Source organism: Dermacentor variabilis, chromosome 7 (genome assembly GCF_050947875.1).
Source record: "Dermacentor variabilis isolate Ectoservices chromosome 7, ASM5094787v1, whole genome shotgun sequence".
Classification (NCBI taxonomy): Eukaryota; Metazoa; Arthropoda; class Arachnida; order Ixodida; family Ixodidae; genus Dermacentor; species Dermacentor variabilis.
The window spans coordinates 48,922,574-48,950,114 of NC_134574.1; positions in this window are offsets into that span (position 1 = coordinate 48,922,574).

A 27,541-nucleotide genomic window follows, 5' to 3' on the forward strand; every position below is an offset into this window, starting at 1 on the left:
TGTTCAAGTGAAGTATTGCTCGCACATCCTCTACTTCCGATAGTTTGATCAAGCGCACCCTCCTGGCCAGCAAAATATTGAAAGCGCTGCCAAATAAAGTTTGAGAGAGTTCATTTTGTTTTTGCTATTTATGAGGCAGATGTAGCTAAGCAGTCGCGCAAATTCGAGGCACTCAAATCCTTCGGGGAAATGCCTTGATTTCGAATTTCAGCATATAGCTTTTGTGTGTAAAATACCTCACCCTCCCGTAGCTTGAAGGGTACTGAAATGAAAGAAGCGTGTCCATAGTGGAATTTCGGCAAGGATCGCGGAGCGCTGTAGCCCAAAGCGCTATCCATTAGGCGCACTTAGAGATCCGAAAATTGAAAAACGTCCTTCCCTCGACAATGTTATCGTTTTGACACGCTTGGCGCCCGCGTCGTCTCTCATAGCAGCAATTTTCTCATAAACATTTTATCTCGCCCGTGTCCTCCGTCCTTCGCGCTGACAGGTGACAGTTTGAGATGCTACGTGACGTTGCCCCACTTAAAGGATGAGTGCATGTTGTCGTAGAAAGGAGCGGGTGGGTTTGGTGTGTTGTGCGTCCGTCACAAAAGCGAGACCAAAGCCGGCGGCGAAATCCTCCAACAACCCCGTCTCTCCTTGTAGCACTAGAGTTAGCCTGCGAGGTGCAGCCGTGCAACATCAGCAAAGTACGACAACGCTTCGAAGTTTGCCAAGTTAGCAAGCAGACAGCGCGAGCGCAGACTGTCACAAGCGTAGAATTTGGCGTCAGCGGGGTGTCGATAATGACACGAGATCATGGCGCAGTGTGGTCATGAGTCTATTTCTCAGAAATTTGATTGTCACCTGGCGTTGGGCCGGAATAGTTTTGGTATGAGGATGTCCTCTGTCGGGATCCCCGCAAATGTGTCCCATGTAGCTACGTTACAAAATCATCATCACGCAAGTTTCTCCTTGCATTCTCGATGGCGATACTTTAACATTTTGTGCCTACGCAACGGTTAGAAATGTAAGCAGAGAAAAGTCAAAACGGGTTGATTTCACAAAAAAACCATGCCCTTGATCATGCACATCTATTGCAGTGTGGATACGTACGTACCGTTTCTTTTATCACTAAGTAATTTCATACAAAGCTAAGCCGTCAACGCGGATGTCTGCCAGGTTATTCAATGAGATAGTACATGGAATTATTTTTTAGTGATCCCAACTGTAGGGAAGTTTTCCTAGATATAGGGATTTATGTGTTCTTCAGAGGCGCATTGAATATTGTCCACATATAGCGAAGTATTTTACTAACCCTTTAGTGGGATCTGTAGACAAATGTGTAGGCAAACACACCAAACATCCAATTCATCCATCAAAATAATGATATTTAAATTATGTGGCATAGCAATAAAACACATCTCATTTTAATGGTGCTGCATGTTTGAATAACATGTGCACTATGGCTTATAAAAAAGAGTGGGAAGGTGGACGGGTGTCGGTTATCGCTTGGTTTGAGTATTTCGTTGTAAGTATGGGGGGAGGAGTCATGTAGCGCACAGTCTGCGCTACATGACTATTTAGTTGACAAAACTAACTAAATAATTTAAAATTCCTGGCATATTCTACAGCAATACGTTTTTTTATTGCTCTGAAGGTGCAAGAAATGCGGCGAAAGTAATCTTCAATGAACAATGAACGGAAATAATTGGCACCTGGAATGGCTATGAAGGAAGGACTGCTGCAACGCCAGAACAAGCGATATCTGGAACTGCTGCCGTGAAGGCCTGTCTTGATTTCAATAAGCGAAAATTGAATTGCATTATCATGTGGAGCATGCCTTATAATCGCACTGCAGCTTAGTCAACACATCGCAACTGGTAAACTACACGGCCTGGATGCCTTGGGAAATTTACCAAAGCACTGATATTTCGCAATTGCGGTTGTGCTGTGTGTATGTCCGTGCAATGAAGCAAACTTGAACTTGTCGCCTGCGAAACAAGCGCATACTAGAACGCCGAAAAAAGTGAGCCATATGTCGCCGAGCACGACAAGGCGGTCTATGTGCTGAGCAGGAAACTAGTGCTTGACCAACAAAAATAATTGATTCCACAGCTTTTATGTTGACGTTCGAAGGGGTACACTGCACTGAAACTCTCCCATTCATTAAGAGCAGTTGGGTGCACATCTTCCGTACAATCCGAAAAAGGTTACGTGTATGTCTAGTTTTACATCTTTAGAAAAGTATAAGTTCGTTGATAGCTCTTCAGTGAATTACTTTATGTCACTGGAATACTATAGACAATGTTGTATTGGAAGCCTTTTGACAATCAAAAGTACCTATAATTTACAAGCGACAAAACCCAGACATGCCAAGCAAGGAATCTTTAACGGCCAAGCCACACTACGTTGCATTCACGTTTGAAACCAAGACTACATGTATAGACTCGATCCCTTCAACGAAACCCTATCAAGCATGAACCACCCAAACAGTGCCCTTCATGAAGCCTTCACCAATACACCCAAACTTGATCGAGCCGAGCTCCTCGACCCACCCTAGGATGACAAGAACTCCTCTTCTTACTACTAAATGTTCGAACGTACTCCCAAACGCTAACAATATCCTCAGTAAATACTACGCAATTCTCAGTAGCAACCAGAAACTTACTGATATTCTTACGTATGAAGACGCGGACGAAAACCTATACACAAATATATTTACAAGAAAATACGCCGCACTTGACCAAGAGGTAACAGCCCGTGCTAGCCTTAATCGTCATCGTAGTCTTCACACTGCTCGCCTCTTCGTGATCGCAAATACTGTTCCGTAGCACTACCCCCTGTGGCAAACGCGCAGTCCCGTATCGACTAAAGGCCGGACTCAGAAGCAGTGTAGTAGGCCTTGAGCCTACTGACATGCACGACATCACTAGATGCCAGAGGAGAGGACGAGGTTGAATCCACAGTAGCAATTTCCTACATCACAGGCGTCGCCTGGCGGAGCACGCGGTAGGAACCTGTGTATCGCGAAAGGAGCTTCTCTGAAAGTCCGAGGTGACGAGAGGGCGACCACAGGAGCCCGAGCGCACCAGGCCAAAACTGTACGTCACGATGGCGGGCGTTGCACTGACACTGCTGAGTGTTTTGTGAGGCTGTCAGTCGAGCAGCACGGGCAAGCTAGCGTGCATGGTCGGCGAGGCCGGTGGCGTGGCGCGCATACTCGCTTGTTGAGATCGGAGCAGGAGGAAGTGCCTTGTGTAGGAGCAAGGTAGGCTCGCGACCGTACAGCAGATAAAATGAAGAAAATCCGACGGTGTCGTGCCGGGAAGAATCGTACGCAAATGTGACGTAAGGAAGGGCAATGTCCCAGTCGTGGTAGCCCTTAGAAACGTACTTGGATATCATACCTGTAAGAGTACGGTTTAACCACTCTGTCAGGCCATTTATTTGAGTATGGTATGAGGTAATCAGCATGTGTTGAATGGAGCAGGAACCCACACTGTCGGCGATAACTTTCGAGAGGAAGTTTAGACCCCGGTCAGTAAGCAGCTGTCGCGGGGCGCCAAGAAGCAAGATAATGTCACGCAAGAGAAAGTTCGCGACGTCAGTGGCGCAACTGGTATGGAGAGCCCGCGTGATAGCGTATCGGGGGACATAATGAGTTGCTACGGCTACCCATTTGTTCCCAGAGGATGACGTGGGAAAGGGAGCGAGGAGGTCTAATCCAACACGAAAGAACGGTTCCACAGGGCCGGTGATCGGCTGGAGATGACCGGCAGGTCGCACCTAAGGTGTTTTCCGACGCTGGCCGAGATCACAGGCAGCAACATAGCGTCGGACGGAGCGAGCGAGACGAGGCCAACAAAAGCGGCGGCAGACGCGGTCGTACGTGCGGGTTACCCCAAGATGTCCTGTAGTGGTTGCGTCATGCATCTCAAATAGCACAGTATGTCGTAGATGTTTTGGCACAAGACGAAGATCAGAGCTGTCAGGGAGGAAGCTCCTTCGATACAGAATGCCGCCCTGGAGGACATATCGGCGAAGGGATGCGCCGGTAGGTGTAGAGCAGACGAACGATGAGTGCTCGCAGCGATAGGTCTCGGTGCTGCTCATTGGCGATGTTAGCGAAGGCAGACACAGAGAAAATGCAGTTGACGCTACTACTGTCGGCGTCGTCAGGCTCGTCTATCGGGTAGCGAGACAGGCAATCAGGGTCCTCGTGTAGTGGGCCACATTTATAGGTCACGGTATACGAATATTCTTCTAGGCGTAAGGCCCAACGACCAAGTCTTCCTGTAGGGTCTTTCAATGAATATAACCAGCAAATCGCGTGATGGTCTGTGACAACGGAAAAGGGTCGGCCATATAAGTATCGGCGGAATTTCGCAACCGCCCAAACTAGGGCCAGACACTCACGGTCAGTGATGGAATAGTTGCGCTTTGCGGTTGAGAGGAGCCTGCTGGCGTAAGCGATAACATGGTCGTGGCCGCGCTGGCATTGTGCGAATACTGCGCCAATGCCGTGACCGCTGGCATCAGTACGGACTTTGGTAGGCGCAGAAGGATCGAAATGGGCCAGAACGGGAGGCGTTATGAGAAGGTCGATTAGATGCGGAAATGCAGAGGCCTCGTTATCGCCCCACTGGAAAGGGGCGTCTTTTTTCAAAAGCTTGGTTAGTGGGCATGCTATGGCGGCGAAAGTTTTCACGAAACGGCAGAAGTACGAACAAAGACAGATGAAGCTGCGCACATCATTGACACACTTTGGAACAGGGAAGTGCGTAAGAGCATGGATCTTGACTGGGTACGGTTGCACTCCGTTCGCGTCAACGAGATGTCCAAGGACGGTAATATGTCGACGGCCGAATTGGCACTTCGATGCGTTGAGTTGCAGACGGGCTCGACGAAAAACGTCCAGGACTGCTGAGAGGCGCTCGAGGTACGTAGCGAACGTTGGGGAGAATACTATAACGTCGTCCAAGAAGCACAGGCACGTGTACCATTTCAAACCGAGAAGAAGGGAGTCCATCATGGGTTCAAAAGTAGCAGGTGCTTTACATAGACCGAACGGCATCACTTTGAGTTGATAAAGACCGTCGGGTGTTACAATAGCACTCTTCTCGCGGTCGAGATCGTCCACGGCACTCTGCCAGTAGCCGGAGGCAAGGTGAATAGAAGGGGAATAGCGAGCACCGTGGATGCAGTGAAGGTCGTCATCAATCCGAGGTAGTGGATTCACTTCCTTTTTGGAAACCCTGTTGAGGTGCCGATAATCCACGCAAAAGCGCCATGGGCCATCCTTCTTTTTCACCAGTGCAACAGGTAACGCCCATGGACTACATGACGGTTCAATAATGTACTTGGCAAGCATTTTCCGAACTTCTGCGTGAATAACTTGGCGCTCAGCCGTTGACACTTGATACGGGCGGCGATGAATAGGAGGGGTATCGCCGGTATTAATGCGATGTATAAGAGCTGTAGTTTGGGCCAAAGGACGATCGCTCAAATAAAAAATGTCGTGGTAGAAAAACAGAACGCCATAGAGCTCACGAGCGTGCTCGGACGGCAAGTCGGCCGCAATCATTTTCTGTAAATCGGCGATGGTACAAGTTGCCGACTGCGATGGTAGAGGAGGATCGGTTGAATTGTCGCCTACTGATATAGATGCTGCTTAGTGATCCTCGAATGACCAAAGTTGGGCCACAAACATCGCGCGCTGCAGTACTTGTGTCGTCAAGTCAAAATTGACCACTGGCAGGCAGACGCAATTCGCCGTAACAGATAAAACTGTATGACGTACAGTCATCCTGTGTGTAAGGAGGACGTCTTGCACAGGAGCCGCGATGCAGTGACCGTCAGGGACTGGTGGGTATGACACTAAGTCAACGTAAGTCGGTGCCGAAGGTGGCAAGCGAACGAAGTCCACGGAACTGAGGCGACTGGGGTTTGGTTCAGCGGGATCCAGAACAGGCAGGTGAAGGCGGAGAGTACTGGCGGAACAATCGGATAGAGCAGAATGTGTGGACAGGAAGTCTAAGCCGAGGATGACGTCCTGGGGATAGTGGGCGATGACTGTGAATAGCACGATAGTGGAGCGATCGGTAAAGGAGACGCGGGCGCTACACCTACCAATTACGGGGCTTTTCCGCCATCTGCGACATGGAAAACAGGCGTCGTGGTGGGCGTGATTGTTTTCTTGAGCCAGTTGCGAAGGTCAGCGCTGAGAACCGAAAAATGCTCCCCAGTGTACATAAAAGCACACACAGAAACACCGTCGACTTGCACGTCAAGAAGCTTCAGATGAGTGGGCAGCGTCAGTAGAGCATTTGGGGGCGTAGGCAGCAATGCAGCGTCACCTTGAGGCGCTGCATTGTCTAATTTTCCGGCTGGGAGCGGCGTCCGAAGGGAGTCGGCGAATAGGAGCGACGGGGCAGGGGACAGCGTGATTGTCGTCGTTGGAGCGAAGGTGAACGAAAATAGGGGCGGTTTGGTGCAGGAGAATCAGCGGCGGCATAGGGACGAGAAGGGCCACCTGGGGGGCGAGAGTAGGCATTATAAGCAGACCGGGTCGGGGAACTCCAGCGACTGCGACAGTGCAGGGAAATGTGCCCGATTCGATGGCAGTGAAAACAAATGGGCTTGTCGTCAGCAGTGCGCCATTCAGATGGGTTGCGGAAACGTGGTGCGTAATAAGATGCGGGACGGAGCGGAATGGAAGAAGCCGGGCGGGTATCTGGGAGATGGGCCGAGCACAGGGTGTGAAGACCCATGTTCGCGAACTCCTGGCGGACAACTGCCTGGGTCAGGGAAACCGTGACTGCCGATGCGTTGTGGCGCTTGAGTCGAAGGCAGCCGGATACTCGGCCTCGATCTCACGCCAGACAATCCTGGTAACATCGCCAGTGTTGTTGGAACGCGGAGCGTCGGCACAGGAAGATGTCGCTGGGGTATTGGGCAGACGGGCAAACTGTTGGTCAATACGTCGGCTTTTAGCGAGTGCCAGGCGGCGGCACTCTTTTAACGCGATAGCGTTAAGGAGCTCGTGTCGCAGAAAAGCCGGTGTCGTCGGCGTCGGTGTCGGCGTCCGCGGCGTTGGCCGTGAGCGATAAATCACGGCAGGCACTTCATAAATAAAAAGCAACTTCCAAGATGTGCTGGGTGGGAATCGAACCAGGGTCTCCGGAGTGTGAGACGGAGACGTTACCACTGAGCCACGAGTTCGATGCTTCAAAGCGGTACAAAAGCGCCTCTAGTGAACGCGGTGTTGCCTTAGAAACGAGCTGTTTCTAAGGCTCAGGCGTGCGTCGCTTGCTCAGGCGCACATTTCGTTGTCGCGCCGAACGCTACGTTGCTCGACGCTCACCGCGTCCGATGCGGGGCACGTAGTCGCTGCACCGTAGCCCATTGTCTTTCACGCCTTGGCGGGTCGACGGGAACGCTGTCGCGTTCCACTCTTGAAGGCGAAGCTTAAGCGTCCTCCAATTTTATAACTGCATCCACCGTCATCACCTTGTTGCGAACGAGCAAGTTGAAGGCGTCATCGGCAATACCTGTGAGGATGTGGGAAACATTGTCTTACTGAGGTATGTGTGTGTCAACTTTGCGGCACAGAGTCAAGAGGTCCTGAATGTACGTGACATAGGGCTCTCTTGACGTCTGCACACGGCCGGAGAGCGCCTTCTGCGCGGCAAGCTGGTGACCGTAGGGGTTGCCGAACAAGTCTCGAAGCTTTTCCTTCAGTGAATCCCAACTGGTGAACTCATCTTCGTCCGTCCGAAACCAAGCTCGAGGTGTGCCACCGAGTTACATGACTACGTTGGTGAGCGTGATAGTAGGGTCCCACCGGTTATGGGGGCTGACGTGTTCGTACAGGCTGATCCAGTTATTGACGTCTTCCCCATCTTTGCCCGAGAATACGCCAGGATTACGGAGAGCGGGGACAGCGATGTAGGTCGTCGAAGTGGGAGCAGGTGTCGGAGCCGGCGGACTCGAGTTCTCGCCGGATGCCATGAAGGCTCCCGACGAGGACAACTCGAGTCCGCCGGCTCCGACACTGCAAAGCTCCGTGACAAAGTACAGGAAACGCCCACCTCCAGCAGATATATTACGTAGGAAGACGCAGACGAAAAGCTATATACAAGTATATTTACAAGAAAATACGCCGCACTTGGCCAAGAAGCAACAGCCCGCGCTAGCCTCTAATTGTCGTCGTCATCTGCACACTGCTCGCATCTTCGTTATCGCAAAAACTGTTCCGTAGCAATGTATTTCCCGACCCGACCACAGTAGCCTACAGACGCAACACTAATTTTAAGAATGATCTTGTAGATGCCAAGCTAAGTAGGAAGATAAAGCCACATTCCGGTTCCTGTGGCCGCTTCAGGTGCTCTACATGTAAACATATTCAATCTACTACTAGAGTAAAAAGAGCAGCGTTGAATTACTCAAGCAAGGTGACAAACAATACATAGCTGAGACTGGACAACACATTTATACAATACTCAACTTTCATAGCTTCGCTACAAAGCACAATTTACCAAAAGCCGTAGCCAGCCGCTTCAGTGAATATGGTGAAATATCAGTGAAATATGGAAAATATGGTAAGTGATATAATAGATTTAATTGATCCAACTGTTCAAATTCGATTGTTCGCAGATGACTGTAAAATATTCCGTGAAGTTTGCAGCATACTTGATCAACAAGAACTAAACAAAAATCTTGGTTACATATACCAATGGTGCAACAAGTGGTGCATGGTCTTGAATGCACAAAAACAGTTTGCATTGCTATAAGGAAAAAAAACCCCTTTTCAGTATGCTTACTCACTAGGATCATCTGCAGTCGATCATGTCGATAGCTACAAATATTTAGGTGTAACGTTCAATGCTAACCTCTCCTGTAATTGCCACGTTGATAACATTTGTTCTGCTTTCAGAAAGTTGTGTTTCTTAAGACACAAGCTTCGTAATTCACCACCAAATGTAAAACTTCTGTGCTATAAATCATACATCAGACTAAACCTAGAATATGCAAGCATAGTATGGGACCCTTACACAAAACGTAACGTTGATAAACTCGAAAGAATTTAAAGAAAGGCCATTCGATTTATCTTCTCCAAATTTCGTCGTGTGGACTCTCCGTCGGAAATATTGACAACCAATATCATACCCCCACTTCAGTACAGAAGAAGGCAATTTCGCTTGCGCTTCCTAAATTCTCTCCATAACCAGAAATTCGCAATTGACCCTTCATTATATTTACCCTCCCTATCAACAAGAAATACACGACATCAACAACCAAGATATTTAACGCCATATTTCGTAAAAGCAGTTGCTTATAAATTTTTCTTTTTCCCGCAAACAGTGTCTCAATGGAATTCTATACCAGAGCGCGATCGTCTTGCTATCGTGTAGCCTTAGGTACATTTACCCATTGTGTTCATTATTGCTATTTATTCGTCTCTGGATCTAAAACACAATGTATGTTCACCCTTCTACTGAATGTGATTTGTTAAAAAAATGCCCGTCCTGCTTCGACCACGCTATGTGGTCCGCAGTATGAATGAATGAATAAATAAATAAATAAATAAATATTCGACAAAGCAAAGCTCTAATAATTACAAACAAATCTCCGTTCACCTCGAGAAATGAAATGTACGGAATCATACCTCATTCACAAGTATAACTGCATTCGCTCGATGCGAATTAATTTGGTACGTGGCAACTTAGTATCGCTAAAAGCTGTAACTTAAAGCTGAAATACTCATACCATCAACGAAGGCACAAAACACATTATCCCACCAGCTTACCTTACTTCTTAATGTAATCTATTCCTCCAATTTCAATTTTTCTCTGCCTTTCCCCTACCACTCAATTTATATACTCTGCCACATTTTTACCCACCTGCCTCTCCCGCCCCCATTTTTACTCATCAACGTCCGGTTTGTTATCCCAGTTTTGTAATGCCCCCCCTTCCCCTTTATTGCGCTTTTATTGTTTTAAAACACCCCCAACAAAACATTCAAAAGTGGCAGACGCCAAATTACCTTTTTCGTCGCCTCAATGACACAGAGCTTCGCTTACTTCTGTGCACCGCCATCACGACGCCTACCCTGAGCTACTGAAGCTAACGTCCCTTGAAATGCCAAGTCGCTGCCTTCTAGCTAGCCTATCCGTTACTCCCATACTTAACACGTTTAAAATTACCCGACGTGTTTGTGCTACGCTGCTCAAATGATTCTTTCAACTCATGTCTTTTTTTTTACTCACGCCCTGATCTGCTGACCGGCTCTTCCAAAGCCACAAAGGCTCCCGAACCTCCCACTTACCCAACACCCTCCTATGCCCTTTTTACTTGTTTTTTTTTCTCTTGCAGTTTTCTTTCTGCCCGCCATCTCGATCTCCCGCTTTTGCTTCCTCATCTTAGAAACCGTGCCTAGAGACGTGAGGCAACAGCCCTTATTTTCATTGCACTCTCTAACTTTACAGCCAGTCGCTGCCGACAACGACGTCACTCTACTAACCTTATAAAACTAACCTGCCGAGAGTGACGAGGCCGCCTTTGACAAAGATAGGTAATCCTGTCGAAAAGTTGGCCAGCCTTTCTGAGGCACCTTATCCCGGTTTATAACCTTTATACCAATTCATGCTAGGCTGTGTTCAACTTGGAACTTGCACAGCAACATAATTTTATCTTTAGTCAAGTAAAATATTATTTCAATATTTGAAATCAAGATTACAAATATAATCTTAACCATAAAAAATTAGTGCCATTCCACTCTGTGAAGATGGATTACCATGGAAGGTGTATTGGGATGACCATATTTACAACTATATTGATTTATATGGTTATTGTTATATTGAGTGAGTAACGACGCATACACATAACTTAGTAATTCTTATCGTCTTTAGTCGTGTAATTCGTTACCACGGTAACCATAGGTTTCTTGGCGCTGTGTTAAACCGCGATCGGTTGAACAGCTACGCGTTCTACCCAAAGGTAAATTCTATACTCGAAAGGTGAGGCGTGGTCAGCACACTGACGTCCGTGTAGCAGTTAATTTCAAACCGTTCCAACTGGAAGGAGACGATGCACTTGCCGTCGGGGCGCGCTAGGTCGACATTAATGTCGGCGATTAGCGCCCCATTGAGGCGATTGGTGCACCACTGAGTTTTAATATGCTTTTCGACCCTCCGGGGAGAGCGAAGGAGCGGCGCCATCCCGCGTCTTCTATATGGTCATGAAGCTCATGCGTCATAACATGACCGATAAGATGATATGATTCACAGCGACTGCCGCGACTGATAACTTCACGCAGAACTGGTAATGCACTTTATGCATAGACCGAAGATAACATTCTGAGGGACCGCCTGAATTAATTTTTCCTTTGCGCATGCGCACGTGGTTGCGCTGGAGATGTTTTCGGCGTAAAGGCGACAGACGGATGGACGTACGAATCAACTAGCCCTATACAGCTTCGCTGTAAAACTTCGCTCTCTATTTACATAACAGATTATATTTAGTGCCGAATCCACATTGGCAAAAAGAAGAACCGTAACTAACGAAAATCTAAAGAATTGCAGGGCATTACTAAATCCCATTTAGGCGAAAACTAGCTGCGCAGGTTGGCCACACTGTTTTATTGTATACATCAGTTGCCGTCTACGGCGTATTTTTTATATCTTCCAACAATCCCAACTAGACTAAATGTATATGTTTACAACATGAAGGAGATTTGCGCGTCCGTTTTCAAAATGCCACTGGCGCCTCCATTGGCTGAACGCCATCACATTGTTTCAAAGCAACCGTGCACTACTGAAAAGCTTACGCTCAGGCAACTTTTTAATACAATAGCAACTATAGGGACACTCAAGGCGCATTGTTGCTGTCGGCGTCATCGTGACGTTTCGTATAAAGTCTTACAGGGATAATCAATCCACGCGCGCCATATACTGTATGTGCGAGTGAAAGCATCCAAGGAGAGCCCACGATCGCGGCTCAATCTGTCGCGCACGAGGGATGAAAGCGGAGAGCAAACGTGCCGTGTTGCGTTGCACGAAAGGCTGTGTACACTCTAAAAACAAAAGAGAGTTCCGGGCACTGTCTTTGAGGGAGTATCTGCATGGCACATATTTCACTCTCTTTTCTAGTAGGTCGACCCCCTTTGAAAGAGAGTAGGTCAACTCCTACAGACAGAGTTTAGTTACTCCACCGCAAGGTAGTGCTAGTACTCTTCCGCAGAGTGCTAATACTCTCCCCAGAGGTTTAACAGTACTCCCCCAGACCGAGTGCTTCTACTCCTCCAAACCAAGTGTTTCTACTCCCCCAAACAGAGCGCTTATACTCCTTCAGAACAGAGCGCCAGTACTCTTCCCAATAGTGTGAAAGCACGATGTAGATCCATGGTCACGTTTGAAGGGATTCGCAATACTTACGTGTGGGAAATAGTTGATTCCTTCATAAGCAGCTCCTGCACTTATGCTTGGTGAATGGGATGTAATCTGTAGTCGCCGGGTCACTCAAATGAAACATTTTCTCTTAAAAGGTCAAAATTTTTATTGATCAATCACAAGACAAACTGAATAATATCTTGAGAAACATACTGACAAACACATAAAATCAGATTACAATGATGCCCATGACTTTAGAACAGATCTTGTAACAAACATACGTATATTCTCTAAAGTTTCATCAGTATTACAGGGTAGAAATATCCTTTAATTTAAATTTGCTCCTTCTTTTCAAAAATAAAGTATACAATGGAAAGTTAAACCTAGAACAAACATGTGCAAACTCAAAGTATTGACACTATGATTGAAGAGATATATGCGCCACATTACTGGCCAGCAAACGCATTTCTGGCACAAAACGCGTGCACTTATATGGCAGAGGTTACCAGTTGAGCTGCTGAGCCTGGGGCTGGTAATGCGGATAAATTGTGCAAGAAACTTTTCTTGTGTACCATATTTTAAGGCAGCAGCTAATTTGATAACGTCCTGTACAGCGTATGGATGTTCCTGACCGAGAGTACAGTGGATTTAGAAATATGTATATTGTCATATGAAGCTGCAGGTCTAGCTAGCTTTGATTATATTTCACCTAAGGTTATTGATGTATGGGCTGCACCCTCATTGTTTCTAAGTGTGTCTTGTCGTGGTTTTACAGCAATAACCTGCTCGGTCTCAAACCGGCAGAGAGGCATATTATATTTCCTATTCGGTTGGGCTCCTCACGAAAGTAGTTTCCTGGTGTTGTTGGCATTCATCCGTTACAATTTCTCACAAATAAATAAAATTAAATTTACAATATTATCTAGTGTGCAGCAAATGAGCATAAAACTGCAAGGAGAATTGGCATTAAAATCTTGCGCATCAAATTTCCTCTCATATATCGTAGCTTTTCATTGCCATTAGGATAAGAATGCTATACTTCTGAGCAAGTTTCATAATTACATGATCAATTATTGTGACTCATTCCATATGCAATCTAACTGAAGTATAGCATGGCTTCAGATCTAAACCAAAGATCAGATGTGATGACTATGATGCATCAAAAGTTACATAAGGATAAGTACAGGCATGGAAGTGCACGAAAAAGACAAGCAAAGAAGGAAAACATAAATTGAGAATGGCACCATCCTGTTTCCCATGTCCCTTCCATGCACGTGGATTTTGCATGCGACAATGCATATACTTGCACAATGAACCAACTACCTGAAACCAAAGCTTTTTTTCCTACTGATGTGGTTAAGATGCGTTAAAGAAAATTGTCGACTTCACAGAGTCTCTGTCTCAAAACGAGTACATATGTGTCTAGGAAGATTAATACATTGCTACATTGTGGCACTCTATCTTAGGTTCAGAAGAATAATGTCTACACAAGCCATCAAAGTAAAGAGCTTTTGCTTAACACCATATGTTCACATCCGCCAATCGATGAACAAGTCTTCTACTCAGATGCTCTCAGTTCTTTGCATTGATTGCACTTCTACCTCCACTAGCATACTTGGTTGGCAAGTAGATTGGAGAAACCACAATTTTACATTTTTAAAATGATTTTCAATTCCAAGTGACTCTCCGGCTTCTAAGACGTAACGTTTGCACCACGGTTTACACAGTTAAAGGCCCTATTTGCTCCCTGCTTTCGCTTCGGGAGGGACGAGCGGCTCTAATAAACTGGTTTCATGACCATGCACGTAAAGGATAATGACTTCTTTAACACAGGATTATCTGCCCCCAATGATTCCCCTTTCTGTAACCTAAAAGGAAGCCATAATTCTAAAATTAGGTGTAAAAATAGATAAAAAGGAAGACATGACAAATTGCCTGCTTCATGTCAGCATTTCACATAGAGAATCAGTGGTATGTATTTGCACCGTTGCATTCACGTGCTGTTAAATGTAAGTTATTAAAGCTTTTAAATGTATGTAAGCACCTAACCAAGCATGAACTTTTGCTTTGTACAGTGAACACAGGTACCAGGCTCATTGCAAGTATGTATCATGTCACTAAGCAAATATTCAATGTCATTGTACCACTATTTTTTATGACATGGATATACCTGTTGAGAGGCAAGGCAAAAAGCAGTCACTTCTCACAACTAATCAGTATTTTTTAAACACATTTTGAATTTTTCGATGACAGTTGCTCCTATGTGTTTGTCTCGAGAGAGCATACTTGATTTTGACTTTCCCATCGGAGACATTACATAAGTGTGCCATGTTAAGATGACTGCCTAGAGCACGTGAGAATTTTCACCTTGGTGTGACATACTCTATTTTTATTTTGTTGGCATTTTGTCAAATGGTACACCCAATATACCACATTCTAGTTTTCTTGTCGACACTGCATGACAACGTATTCTGATTCTTTCGCGTGCCCTCCTCTGCACTGTGTGAAGTCGCGCTGGGCTGGCTTTTTGGCATCCTTGTGTCCTTGCAGCTGCGGTCTTCCGTTATATAAAGCGGGTGCCTGAAAAACATCCCATGCAAAAGTCAAACCGAGGACTTCGTGTATAACAACATCAAGACAGTCAATGTCATGGCACTAACAGAAAGTCTAAGCTTTTAGTCTTCCTATTGAAATACGTGCGAAAGATCTAAATGACTGCAACAGCCAACTGCTAAACTAACTTCGATTTTTAGATTTAAACAAAGAAGCATTAACCGACAGTTCGTCCCTGTTCGGCACCAATGTTAAGATACTCTTGCTTATAAATAGAATATTGGTCATTGTCAGATGTCATAGGTCTGTCTTTAGTCTGGTGTGTCGCAAACACCACTTGTGACGCATCCTAAGCACGTGCCCAGTGTGCCCCCCGCACCATCTCTGATTGTGCCACTGCTCAAGCCATAATTTGAGGATCATATCTGCAAACGAGATGCTCAAAAGGGATGAAAATATGGTCCTCCAGTTTATAGTATATGACTGGATGTGCCTATAAGAAACGGCAGCAAGGTATGTTATGGCAAGTTTACCAACATTTCAGTGATAACAAGAAAGTTCACTGTGGCCTAGATCTAAGCTTACAAAAAGGCATGAACTTATTTTCATTTATAAGGTGCGCAGTGGAATTCATGTTTGACAGACTCGACTACGGCTGCAGTTTGAAATCTAACATTTTACATTCTTGAAGGCTTGTAAAAGTTGCAGTTAGACCGCAGTTAAAATTTTATCAGACCAACTCTTTGTTTGGGTACGACAGACGACTGGTAACACGGAATTGAAGCAACGTTTTATTTTTACACTTTATTTCTGAACTAGAAATATTAAAGCGATAAACAGTTTGATCTGCCATGCAGCAGCAAGATGCACACATAACGCTTGTAATCCCAAGGGGAAGGGTGCTTTAGCTGTTCATATGGCATAGCTCTGAAACACCAACTCATATTAGCAATTGCACAGGCATATCCAAAACAATAAGTATATGCAAAGCGCCCCTGCCACTGTAATTCCACTCAGCAGCCCTTATATTCGATGACGATGCATAACTCGCTGCTCCACAATTCACCGAGTTCCAAGACATAAGCAACCTTTCAGATTCCGCACTGGGCTCGAAAACCACAACAGGAGACATAAAATCAGACATATAATCACGCTATTTCAATACATGAGAAAAACAGTTCTGCCCCTTAAGGCTAAACACCATGAGAGCGATTTAGTGCACGACGGCGACGAGCGACAGCTTCGAGCGACAAAACGGGGCGTCGTTTGAACACATCGCTCGGTTCTGGAATATGGAAATCGTCGCTCGTGTCCCGGAAGTGCTATGAGGGACTAGCCGATAGCGCAAAGCCGGAACTGGATGTATGTATATCGCTCAAATACTACAGATTGTCGCGCGGAACGAGCGAACAATTGAATTTTTATACGTGCAAGGATAAGAACCTACTGCAAGAACTTCGGAAATATTTTATGCTACTTTCTACAGTAAAATACATCAAATTAAACTACTAACTCGATAGTTTCAACGCGTATTTGCGGCCCTCATACCGGCAACACTGGGGAGGTGTCGCTCAAAATCGCCGCTAGCAAGGAGTACGACTTGTAGGCCACAAGCGAACGCGACAGCCACCTCCATCGCATCGCTTGTAGCGGTCGCGCGCAAGATCGCTCATATGGGGCTTATGCGTCATTCAGCATAAAATATGGCTTCCTCATGCGTTTTCACTAAGTTCAAGATAACGCGCCCAATCGACATCTTGCAGCATGCAGTTGAATGCCTGCGGCAAAGTTTCTAACTAGCACTGGTGCTGCACATAACTTCAGTGGTCGCAGATTACCCATGGGCGAGACACCCTCAAGCGCGCGGCTTCTTAATAACAAAAGCATGCCGCCAGGAAAATGACCCCTTCTGTTATGTGACTCCTTATTTCAACAGCGTTCTGTACACAGTAGACTGCCAAAGCAAATAAATTTAAAAACACACAAACCATACGCTAAGCACGCTTCGCATAGGTTCGGAATCATGGGCGGGTGAACAAACGATTTTAAGCGCCCCCTCGCCTCACGTCTTATTGAAAATACCGTGGTTCTGGCACGGTTTGCGATTTTCAACGCTCTTACAGATAGTGACAAGTGATAAAATCACATGCAGTTATCGCGACGACTGGCTTTTTCAATTGACATCGAGACACGGCGCGCTTGCTTAGTCCGTTATCAATCGCGTTGGCTAAGCGCCAGGAAGAATTCCTGGCGATAGCATGTCATATACGCAGAGAGTGCACCTAAATCAGAATTCACTTACCATGGAGGATTTGTTTTTATATCCAACGAATGACGAACGACTGTCGTGTTTTCGCGGCGACGCGAGATGGCTGACGCAAGAGCTTCCTTGGATGGCCTCCATTGCTGCTCGCTAGACGGGTCACCTTTCTGCGGTGCTGTGTTGTTCCGCGAGGTTGAACGCGCGCGCGGTAGAGCAACTCCGAATGAAAAAGTAGAGTGCTCGATCCGCGTTCCTTTGAACTGTGCCTGCCTGTTCTTTTAGAAGCAGAACGGTGTGCTCTTTGCACAGTGTGTCTGAGTGATACATTGCCATATTCGGAGCCAGCTTCCTAGAGTCGAAGCAGAATATTACGCTACGTTTTGTTCTCTATTGCCACAAAAGTAGTACGGGCATTCTGCACTCTATCAGAAGGACAGAGTGAAAAGCACATTTCACTCTCTCCTTGGTGACTGAATGAACAATGCATTTCACTCCACTCGACATTTTGCGAGAGTAAAACAACGCTTTGAAGAGTAAACCCGCTGCTTCACTCCTGAGATACCCTCCCTAATTTTTAGAATGTAGGGTTGAGAGGGGGGCGGCGTTGAGGTCGAGCAGCAACTACGTTTTTCGCGGATGGGCTCAAGGGCAACTCACGATCGCAGCTCAATGTTGCGCTCGAAAGGTGCGATAGCGCAAAATTAGTGTGAGAGGGAGGAGGGCGCCTTTTTCTCTTCCAGTAACCGCGTAAATGGCCAGGTAGTGCGTGCCATACCTTCAAATCGATTTCCAGGCAGCTCCTTCCTTTTTGAGTGCTATGTTCTCGCCGGTCAATTTACGCTGAAGCGATAGACAGCATTGCTCACTGCGGCTACCGTGCTTCCTCACGCTACAGGGAACTAAACGGGTGTAGTGAGTTGAGAGGTGGCATGCGTCAGGCGGAAAGTGTCGAATATTCAAGCAATTAGATGCCAGCCCATGCTACAGCAGCGTCGCCGCCAACATCTATCGCATAGGATTTCCAGTCGCTCATTCATGCTGTTGTCAGTGGTGCTAGTTGTGCGCCGCTAGCGTGTGCGTGAAACTTTGTGTTGTTAGTGATTTTTTTTTGCAGCTTATGGAGTTTAAATGACAAATTCGTTTAAAATAAAAGCTTGCTTTCCCTGAGGTGCACCTGAGGTGTACGTAATATAGAGATATGAATTGAATACAAAGCATCAAAATATTGTTGTTTGTCCAACTTAGAAATAACTCATGCAAGTGAAACGTGTAATGATTATGCAATCAATAAATGAATTACTCTGATATATTTGTTTAAATATTAATTCTAGGAGCGTGCGGAGAGTATAGAAACACTATATCTACAATATATATAGAGGATGAGTCAGACTATCTAACATGGCTGACCACCAACAACAAGCAGCAGTCAGCGTCTCGCGTTCTTCTTCCTTCCTCTTCATTTATACTTCCGTAACAGGACCCCAGGCGGCGAAGAGCCGTCTCGGCGCATAGTAGACAAAGAATTGCGGGCGAAGTGTGGCTTCAGTCGCGAAACGTGCATGAAGTCAACAGGCGTCTGACTTCAGGATGCATGAAAGTGTAGCGGCGAAATCTCGCAATTTACGTCGCTAACTTGTCGTTGGAATTCATAGGGTCCTGTGTAGCCAGAGAGAAGCTTCTGGGAGAGGCCAACCTGAAGACATGGTGACCAGAGGAACACCCAAGCACCTGGCGTGAACTTAACATCGCGATGGCAGCGGTCGTAACGATATTTCTTGTGTATGCTACCAGGCTAACAAGCGAGATCGGGCGACTTGACGTGCCATGTGAGTGGAATGGATGACTTCACGAGTGAACACAGTTGCAACAACTGGCACAGAAGGGAAGATGGTCTCAAACGATAATGTGGGATCGCAACCATACAAGAGATAAACGGGTGAATATCCTGTGGTGTCATGTTGGGACGAGTTATACGTGAACGTCACGTAAGCCAGCGTGGCACCCCAGTCGCGGTGGGTGATCGTTGGAGACGCACATCGACAGCATCTCTGTGATTGTTCGGTTGAGACTTTCCGTAAGACCGGTCGTTTGTGGGTGGTAGGTGGTGGTCAGCTTGTGCTCAGTAGCACAAGCGCGGAGGAGGTCTTCGACAACACGAGGCAAGAACGAGCGGCCTGGGTCTGTAAGCAACTGGGGAGGTGCACCGTGGTAGACAATGACGTCGGGGAAGAGAAAATCGGCGATGACTGTTGCGTAACTAGTCCGCAACGCTTCTATAATCGCGTAGCGTGTCGCGTAATCAGTTGCGACGGTGATCCACTTGTTCCCTCTAGTCGATGTCGGAAAAGCGCCAAGCTGGTCAAGGCCTACGCGAAAGAATGTTTCCGAGGGAACTTCAATGGGATGGAGTCTTCCGACAGGTGCCAGGGCAGGTTTCTTCCGGCGCTGACACAATTCGCAAGTTGCGACATAACGAGGCACAGAGCGGTAGAGGCCTGGCCAGAAGAAGCGGCGTCGTACGCTGTCGTATGTACGCAAAACTCCAACGTGTCCCGCCGTTGGTGTATTGTTCAAAGAAGTTAACCTGTAAGCTAGGAGCATCCGGTAAGTATCTTTTGCCTTTGTTATGAATCTGTTAATCTCTACTGCTGCCTCTGCATGCCCTTTACTTTGAGAGCAGGAAGATCGAGAGGTAACGTTCGTGAAGCCGTACAACTAAAGGCACCATAAACCAATTTATATCGAAGTGGAGAAATGCATTCGAAGTTAAACTAGACAATTTATGAAATACTTGGCTGCGTAAAATATTTCAGTCTGTTCAGCAGAAGCAGAGATTTTGGCAATCAAACAAGGCTTTCGCGGCGCTTCCCCACCTTCTACAATGCCTTGCATTGCTAAGGCAACGGCGAAGCAGTGCATACCCACAATGCTTCGCCCACAGAAAGTCACCGGGGCGCGCAGGTAAAATTTGATATTGAAATGAACGTAGACTACACTATTTCTAATTTTGGTGCCTACGACATGCCAAAGGTAGCCAAACGCGGTTGTCCTCATCGACTCGCAGTGCACTCAGCCTGTATCTATACTCCGTAAAAGACCGGAAGCTACGTGCAACACCAACATTGCTTTGTGCACGACATGGCTTGAGCGCGCGCTTGCGCTCATGTGGTCGAGTATGGCTCTGTCACGTGCTGTGGACCAGCTTTGTACTGGAGCAGCTTGACCAACGCATAGTAGCCACATCCAACTTGCCCATTTTCAAGCGCTGTCAATAGATCGATTATTAGAAAGCAAAGTGTGCCAAGGCAGCTAAGTAGGATCGGCCGGCTGTGAGCGCACGCGGCGAGCGTGCGTTTGGTATGACCTTAAGTTGCGCATGGTTCTTGGCTAGTTGAGTGTTCAAAACAGGTCGGAATTAGCGAGACCCGATGGCTACGACAACGGTAAGTGCAGTGGCCAAAGTTTAATATACATGTGGGTGGCCACGGCCGAGCGTGAGCTGACGATACTCGGCTTCTTCGAGAAATACACACATACCACCATAATTCGAAAGAAAATTTTCGGTTACTTCAGCCTGCCTATTGGAATACCTGAATAAATATACACAGTAACTCTATGAAGAAGCGCATTGATATGTATATGTCTACTACAGTGTTTGATCGTTTGCCAAGGTGATGCTGCCATGTGAGGTCTTTTGGGCCCCGTCAGGGGCCCAAAAGACCTCACATGGCAGCATCACCTCAAGATTGATCAAGATTGATTTGATTTGTTCCAAACACTCTTCTTGACTAAAGTTCACTGTTGGCAAATATCAGCCGTGTATGGGAATCCGCTACATTACGATATAACGCGTCCAGAAAAAAAGCGAGGAGCAGGCTTCTGTTGAAAAAAGAGCGTTCAAGAGAACGGCGATTTCGCGCTGCGCATGCGAGATTCACGCACCGGGCACGACTGCGAAAGATGGCTCAGATTTTCATATTAGGGTATGCTAACCGCGGACTGTGTTTTTTCGCCAAGCCCGACGACTGGTTCAGATTCACTTTAAGCGAATAGTAAAGATTTAAACAACCACAGCGGTACTGCAATATCGGCAACCCCTTCCAGAAGAATCCCGGGAGGCCCAAATAAACGCTTGAAGCCGTTCACTACATCTGCATTTTATGAACTTCTGCCGCTCAACCAGTTATCAGTAACTTTATTAGTAATGGGCAGCAACGCGCGTTTAGCGGCTGTGAACACTAAACAAGTTAATTGCAATGTGTTACATGGTCTTTAATGGTACTTGGGTATTATTAGAGGCAGTTCCTCGTTAGACTTCATTTTCACGCATTGCTGACATTGGTTCGCACGCCATGACATGTGGGCTTCTCTATTGAGACTCCAGTTATCTAGAAGAAAAGAAGCGTTGATTGAGGAAAAGAGCAACAATGTTCTGGGAACTTTTGTCAATGAGTCGACTGGCAAGACTATTGAAGGGCATTGTCTCGTTAAAGAAGACACCAAGGGCCCTATAACGTAAAGCTATTCTAAATTTTGCCATTTGAATTCTGCAATCCGCCTACCGCGATTGGCCAAAAATCTTTTTTGGACCACAAGCACTTTACCTGTCTGTCAAGCGACGCCACAAGAACCGCGATACTCCCCCATCTGATATGAGGTGTACAAACTGATTATGCATAGTTTGGCCGAAAAAAAACAAAAATAGTTATTTCTGCTTCGACGCCTTTTTGTTATTAGCCCTAGGCTAATGGTCAAAAGTTTTCGGGCTGCACCCACTTCACCTGCCTCTCACGCAACGTCACAAAACGGCAAGGTGTTACCGCTTCAAAGTTACGCGTACGCGTTAAAGATGCATTAATATGCCGAACAAAACTGAATTTTCTTCTGAAGAGCCGCAGGCTGCCCCATTCCGAAAGGAATAAAATATGGCTGCCGTCTGTCGCTCCGGTACTGGCTACTTGCCCCTGCCGGAGAGCTTGGGTTTATTTGCTTGTAATAAAACTTTTAGCGTGGACGTCTAACGTTTTCGATAACTTTTGGCACGTTTACGACCTCGTTCTGCCAACTTTTCTTTGCTGAGGATCCATTTTAGCGTCACTCTAAAGCTTCCGTTGCATGCCACTTTGATTGTCGTCGAGCCACCGCAAGCTAAGTAACAGAAAGCGGACCAATCACAGACGCCGGCGCCACCCTCTTGATCCGGTTATCGATTCTCAGTGCAGTGGCTTGGCCCCATCGAATCCCTCTCCACTTTGGCATGCTCCTCGCCTCTTGTGAACCAATGAGATAAGACAAGGCGCTCAGTGCAGGCAATGTTATTCTTTTTACAAGCATATGAACGAGAGGAGCATTTGATTGGTTTGTTCAGACAATTCCGCGCATGACTGCCCGATGCTTGCGTCCGCGGTTACGCAAATTTGACATCAGGAGATAGGAATGAAAACATATTGGAATAGCTTTACGTTATACGGCTCAAGAGGAAAGTTATGCTCGATGCCAACCCCGATTTCTCCTTTTAAATACATGTAAAACGGGTAACTGCATGTATAATGCAACCGCCGAAACAGTTTGAAAGTAAGTGGTTGTATTTGACAGAAAACCATTTATATTTTAATAACCCTAGGACGGTGACTTTTTATTTGCTGCTAGGAAAGTTTACAAATATTCGAACGAAATAAAATATTTAAACAATTGAAGAAGTAAGCCTACATATATGTACTGAACTCTTCAGCAATAACTGACATTGTACTTCGGTAAAGACATTCAGTTAGAACATCTAAAGCATGAACATGTCACAAAAGCCAATCAAAGCATCTAAAACAGGAACATTTATCATGGGTTTTGCATCTGTCCTAAAACCTTAGAATATTACGAAGGTTTTTTAAAAGTCCTACTAGCAAACTAGTTGTATATTTCACAGCCGTATGTGAAACGTACATTTTCTCCGCTATAAATTAATAATTATCTGTAATTCACCAAATTGTGATAGAGTTCTCATTAACGCGTACTTGGCTGTGAACTCCATACTGCGCATTTTCGAATTTGTATTTATCAAACAAATAAAATATGCTCAGCCAATAAAAATATCTGCCAAAGCCAACAACTAGACTTTGCCTTCTTTCTGAGAAAGCAACGCACTGGCTTCAAAAGTCTTAGGTAATTGCTGAGAAAAGCACTTACCTTGTTTTACACAAGCTTTGCTGTACGTTTTGGCAACATTAGGAATAATCGTGTGGAATGAGCCGTGCACTTCTATCGCTTAAGAAGATGCTTGAGATCGGGGTCAACTTCGAGTTCGCCTATTGAAATGCACGTAAAACGCGGAAACACTTTTATTAAACAGTGCCCGGACAAGTTTGAATGAAACGTGCTGCTTTGGAAAGAGAAAGTTATATTTTAGTGACTGTTACAGGCGCATCTTTTGTTTAGGACTTGTAATTTTTTGAAAATAATGCCGAAAATCGATGTACCCATTGTAATAGAAGCGCAACGTTTAGGACACCGTAACTGTGTTGTGATAACGGATATCGCGCTTCTATTAAGTACCTCTCAGAGCATCTAAATCGGAGCAATTAAATACATAAATTTAAAACTTACATGAACTTGTTAGAATGTTTAGGAGTCTTTGCTAAATCGCGACCCATAATTAAAGCAATGTATGTATAGTGATGTATAATAGTTTAATTCAGCCCTATTTTGATGTAATAGTCAGTGTGGTTTACATAAATGCAATATTTTTTTCTTACTGTTGAGTTATTGTTGCAAATGTGATTGTTTAGACTTCGAAATTTTGAAAATTTTTGAAATTCATATGAGAAATTCATCGCCTAAATTAGACTACCGCTTAATATAGGGACTATATTTAAGCTTTTACTTTTACATGCAACTTAATCAATTTAGATCCAGTGGTTTCCACGAAAAGCAATTGATCTGTTGCCATGTATTTAGGCAGGAGCCATCAAGCTAAAGGTGCCTTTTAAATATTTCGTTACCGCGCCTAAGAAGTCACTCGATTTCAGGAATATTTATTTGAAAGCGTTGTTAAATATTTCTTTTGTAATTCTTCGAGCGAAACCATGCAGCATCTTAAATGACGACATAAACAATAATATTTGCCAGATTTGAAATTTTTGGGGCATACTCAGGAGTCTGGTAAAATAAAACATCGAATGGAGGCTACGTCGAAACTAGCTTGGACTGTTCTTTCGAATTTTATAATAAAAAAGACGTCAAATTTTCGCTTTTGTCGACTCGCCAACATAATATTCTAATTAACAGGAGCCGCGAAGGCGTAGAAGCTTTTATCGGGTTTCTCGTTATATGCTCACGACTACGGGCTACATTGATAATTGTGTTAATATTGTTACGTAGGAAGACACCGACGAAAAGCTATTTACAAGTATATTTACAAGGCAATACGCTTCGCTTGGCCAAGAGGCAACAGCCCGCGCTAGCTTCTAATCGTCGTCGCCGTCTTCACACTGCTCGCCTTTCGTGATCGCACATATTGTGCCGTAGCACTACCCCCGGCGGCAAAAGCGCCGTCCCGGAGCGACTAAAGATCGGACTCGGAATCAGTGTAGTAGGCCTTGAGCCTACTGGCGTGTACGACATCACTAGATGCCAGAGGAGAGGAGGAGGTTGAACCCACAGGAGCAATTTCGTAAGTCACAGGCGTGACCTGGCGCAGCACGCGGTAGGGCCCTGTGTATCGCGAAAGGAGCTTCTCTGAAAGTGCGATGTGACGAGTGGGCGACCACAGGAGCACGAGCGCACCAGGCGGGAACTTTACGTCACGATGGCGGGCGTTGTACTGGCACTGCTGAGTGGTTTGTGAGGCCGTCAGTCGAGCACGGGCAAGCTGGCGTGCATGGTCGGCGAGGGCGATGGCGTCGCGCGCATACTCGCTTCTTGAGACCGCAGCAGGAGGAAGTGCCGTGTCTAAGGGCAAGGTAGGTTCGCGACCGTACAGTAGGTAAAAGGGAGAAAATCCAGCGGTGTCGTGCCGGGAAGAATTGTACGCGAATGTTACGTAAGGAAGGTCAATGTCCCAGTCGTGGTGGTCCTTGGAAACGTACTTGGCCAGCATATCGGTAAGAGTACGGTTTAACCGCTCTGTCAGGCCATTGGATTGAGGATGGTATGAGGTAGTCAGTTTGTGTTGAATGGAGCAGGAACGCACAATGTCAGCGATAACTTGCGAGAGAAAGTTTCGACCACGGTCAGTAAGGAGCTGTCGCGGGCCGCCATGAAGCAAGATAATGTCACGCAAGAGAAAGTCCGCGACGTCAGTGGCGCAACTGGTAGGGAGAGCCCGAGTGATAGCGTATCGGGAGGCGTAATCAGTCGCGACGGCTACCCATTTGTTCCCAGAGGATGACGTGGGAAAGGGACCGAGCAGGTCTAATCCAACTCGAAAGAACGGTTCCACAGGGACGGTGATCGGCTGGAGATGACCGGCAGGTAGCACCTGAGGTGTTTTCCGACGCTGGCAGGGATCACAGGCAGCAACATAGCGTCGAACGGAGCGAGCGAGACCAGGCCAATAAAAGCGGCGGCGGACGCGGTCGTACGTGCGGGTTACCCCAAGATGTCCTGCAGTGGGTGCGTCATGCATCTCAAAGAGCACAGTCTGTCGTACCTGTTTTGGCACGACAAGAAGAAGGTTAGAGCCGTCAGGGAGGAAGTTCCTTGGATACAGAATGCCGCCCTGGAGGACATATCGGCGAACGGGTGCGTCGGTAGGTGCAGAGCGCAGACGCTCGATAAGTGCTCGCAGCGATAGGTCTCGGTACTGCTCATCGGCGATGTTAGCGAAGGCAGACAGAGAGAAAATGCCGTTGGCGCTACTACTGTCGGCGTCGTCAGGCTCGTCGACCGGGTAGCGAGACAGCCAGTCAGCGTCCTTGTGTAGTCGCCCAGATTTATAGGTGACAGTATACGAATATTCTTGGAGGCGTAAGGCCCAGCGACCAAGTCTTCCTGTAGGATCTTTCAGTGAGCATAACCAGCAAAGCGCGTGATGGTCTGTGACAACGGAAAAGGATCGGCCATATAAGTAAGGGCGGAATTTCGCAACCGCCTAAACTAGGGCCAGACACTCACGCTCAGTGATGGAATAGTTGAGCTCCGCGGGTGAGAGGAGCCTGCTGGCGTAAGCGATAACCCGGTCGTGGCCACGCTGGCGTTGTGCCAGTACCGCGCCAATTCCGTGACCGCTGGCATCAGTACGGACTTTGGTCGGCGCAGAAGGATCGAAATGGGCCAGGACGGGAGGCTTTGTGAGAATGTCGATTAGATGTGAGAATGTAGAGGCCTCGTTATCGCCCCACTGGAAAGGTGCGTCTTTTTTCAAAAGCTCGGTTAGTGGTCGTGCTAAGGCGGCGAAATTTCTCACGAAACGGTGGAAGTACGAACAAAGGCCGATGAAGCTGCGCACATCCTTGACACACTTCGGAACAGGGAAGTGCTCAACAGCATGGATCTTGCCTGGGTCCGGTTGCACTCCGTTCGCGTCAACGAGATGTCCAAGGACGGTAATCTAGATTTGGCCGAATTGGCACTTTGATGCGTTGAGTTGCAGACCGGCTCGATGAAAAACGTCCAGGACTGCTGAGAGGCGCTCGAGGTGCGTAGCGAACGTTGGGGAGAATACGATAATATCGTCCAGGTAGCACAGGCACGTGGACCATTTGAATCCGTGAAGAAGGGAGTCCATCATGCGTTCAATAGTGGCAGGGGCGTTACATAGACCGAACGGCATCACTTTGAATTGATAAAGACCGTCGGGTGTGACAAAAGCAGTATTCTCGCGGTCGAGATCGTCCACGGCAATCTGCCAGTATCCGGAGCGAAGGTCAATAGAGGAGAAATAGCGAGCACCGTGGAGGCAGTCAAGGGCGTCATCAATCCGAGGTAGGGGATACACGTCCTTTTTGGTAACCCTATTAAGGTGCCGATAATCCACGCAAAAGCGCCATGAGCCATCCTTTTTTTTGACCAGTACTACAGGTGACGCCCATGGACTATATGATGGTTCAATAATGTTCTTAGCAAGCATTTTGCGAAATTCTGGGTGAATAACTTGACGCTCAGCTGGGGACACTCGATACGGGCGGCGATGAATAGGAGGGGCATCGCCGGTATTAATGCGATGTTTGACAGCTGTAGTTTGGCCCAAAGCACGATCGTTAATGTCAAAAATATCGTGGTAGGAAAACAGAACGCGGTAGAGTTCACGAGCGTTCTCGGACGGCAAGTCGGGGGCAATCATTTTCTGTAAGTCAGCGATGGTACAATTTGCGGACTCCGATGGTAGAGGAGTATCGGATGAAGTGTCATCTACTGCAAT